Raw genomic sequence first — 2942 nt, 5'->3', positions numbered from 1 at the left:
CCCAGGCCCCGCTCAGAGCTCTGACCGGCCACCGCCGTCAGCGCCGCTGCTGACCGGGCGGCGTCGCAGCCTTCTCTGACGTCAGCGCGCCGCGGCGGGCCCCGCCCCTCGCCTTCTTTAGGGCGGGGCTGGATGGGCCTGGGTTGGTGCGACGCGAGGAAGGATGTGCTCCTGGGCTGGCGGCTCGGAGCCGGTCGTTCGGGCACCTTCAGGCTCGCGGGACGGAGGCGGCTGAGTCCGTACTCATCGGTGAGAAGAGCGCAGAACTGTGCAGGCGAATACAGGTGGTGTTTTCTTCAAGGGGAAAAGAAAAGTGTTCATTGGAAGAAAAATAAGAACAAGAGCTAACTCTGCTCCGTTTACTTTATGCCTAGAATTTCACACATAGCATTAGAAGGGACTCTGGAAGTTTAAGTAGCTGAAAATAGAGGAAAGATGATGCACAGGGAACATTTACCAAAATCGAGCATTACACTAAGCCATAAAGAAACCCCTAGCACGTTCAGAACACTGAAACCATTCAGGGTATGTTCTCTGACCACAATAGAATTACAGTAGAAATAAACAAGAAAACTAAAAATTCCCAAATGTCTGAAATGGAACAAAACACTTGTAAGTATTTCATGGGTTTGATGAAGAAATTACAATGGAAATGAGGAAATCTACTGAACTGAATGATAAAGATGGAACAGAGCCAAACTTGGGGTGCAGCTAATACAGTGCTTAGAGGAAAAGTTACAGCTTTCTTTGTTTCTGGCAGTGAATTATGATGCAAATGATTTTCCTTTCTTTCTTTTTTTTTTTTGTTTATTTTATTATTTTTTTTAACAGCAACAGGGCAGAACAGTTTTGCATTCCTATATGTAGCATCCTTAGCCTATTATTTGGCATACAATAATCACTCGTGATTTCTAATATTTATTTATTATTATGATGTTAGTAATATTAGCTGATGTTTGGGAAACAGTGTGGCTTAGTGATTAAGTTCGGAGCTTTGAAGCTCTACCTGGATTTGAATTCTTGTTCAGCCATTTACTAGCTATGTGCCCTTGTGTAAGTACTTAACCTCTTTGTGTCTCAGTTTCCTTATTGGTAAAATAGGGATAATAGCAGTACTTTATGTTGTGAGGATTAAATGAGTGAATCCATGTAACAGAAAAGTGCCAGGCATATTGTTAGCACCCAACAAATGTTGGCCATTATTAGAGTTCAAGTGAAGGTATATTAGTAGGTAAAACTGGAAAGATAAATTGAAGTATATCCTAAATGGACTTAATGTCATGCAAAGGCATTCTTTCAGCCATGGAGCTAAAATTAATGTTTGGGAGCTAACTGTGTGCCCAGTACATTATCTTTATTGAAGCTTACTATGTACAGGAATGCTTATTTCCTAACGGAGGAAGTTCATGTCTGAGAATGCCTGTCACTCCCATTGACCCCTTCTGGGAGGCTCCTTCTGCATGTATTCTTGCTGGTATCACATGACACTAACTTGTGGTTACTGCTGACCCAAAGGTGGATAAGTGATCCATGAGGTGTCCTGACACAAATGTCCATACAAAAGCAATGGTAATTAGCTTGTCCAATTAGTTTGTTTTTGGGAATTTGACCTGGACATGTGGGAAGGAAGTCTATAGCCTGGTATTTGAAAACAGAAGTAGAAAGATACTCAGAGATGATCAGAGATTGAGAAAGAATCTGAGTTATGGTAATAATGGGACACTAGAGTGAAGAACTAAGAATGGTAGCTGCTTTGACTGTCAACAATGTACCCATTAAATCTGTTGCAAAATGACTTCTATACTGGCTTAAATAATTTATAACCCATTTCAGTTTTTTCTAATTCATTCATCTGGTTTAATTTTTAAATAAGCACTCTTTGATATCAAGCACTTAAAAAACCCCAGTTATGAAACTTGAGAGAGCTTTTTCACTGACGTCTGTAAGACCATGGAAGCAGGAGCAACATTGCTTTGGGGCACATCTAACATGACAACACAAAAGGGAGAAGTCAGAGTTCTGCATAGATAGCCATGTAATTTTGGCACTTTGAGGGATCTGGCTGTTTAGTCATGGTGCTTGACAGAGAATTAAGCGGTCTGGTAGAGGAATAACATCTGGTGGGGTCTCCAGCACCTGGAGGGATCAAGAGCGTCATGTAGCAGGAGAACTCGGTGCCACTGAAGTGACAGGTTGGGGAACTGAACCACCTAGTAAGAGATAGTGAGAAAATGGCAGTGCCCCATCATGAGCACCTGTGAGACACATCTTGCATTTGAAAGACACTTGTGTGTGTGTGTGTGGGAGGGGCGGGTGGCGAGAGTGTTCTCAAGGATCTGGAAGCTCTACATTCTCACATGGGCCCAAGAGCAAGGAAACTTTGAATTTTTACTGTGTCAGTGAGTCAATCTGTACTTTACAGGCATATGCAGTTTGGGAGAACTTGGGATATGCCTTGTTTTATAGGATGATTTTTAGTGAGCTGGGATGGAGAGACATGGGACCTGCATGGAGCATTTGGGTGAGTGAGATATTTTTTCCTTACCTTTCCTCCTTCCTTCCTTCCTGTATACCCTTTTTGCATTTTACAACTGTAACAGTGTTGGAGTGAGACTTGCAGGTATTGATATGGACACAACAAGGAAATTTACACTTAACGAGTTCCAACTGTGTGCCATACATTTTCCTAGACACCAAGAAAACAAAGGTGAATAAGACGTCTTTTGCATATCTCAGCAGCATTGACATTTTGACCACTCCTTCACCTTAAACTCTCTTTTCTGGACTTTTGGGACATCCCTCACCTGGATTTTTTTCCTGACCTTTCTGGCTTGTCCATGCCAGGGACCTTTGATACCTGCTATTTCTCTACCTGATCTTTTTTTTTTTTTTCAAAAATTTTTTTTAACGTTTTATTTATTTTTGAGACAGGGAGAGACAGA

The sequence above is a fragment of the Lynx canadensis genome, chromosome B1 (assembly GCF_007474595.2).
Source record: "Lynx canadensis isolate LIC74 chromosome B1, mLynCan4.pri.v2, whole genome shotgun sequence".
NCBI classification, from domain to species: Eukaryota; Metazoa; Chordata; class Mammalia; order Carnivora; family Felidae; genus Lynx; species Lynx canadensis.
The sequence above is the reverse complement of the archived record's forward strand: the minus strand, read 5'-3'. Positions refer to the sequence as shown.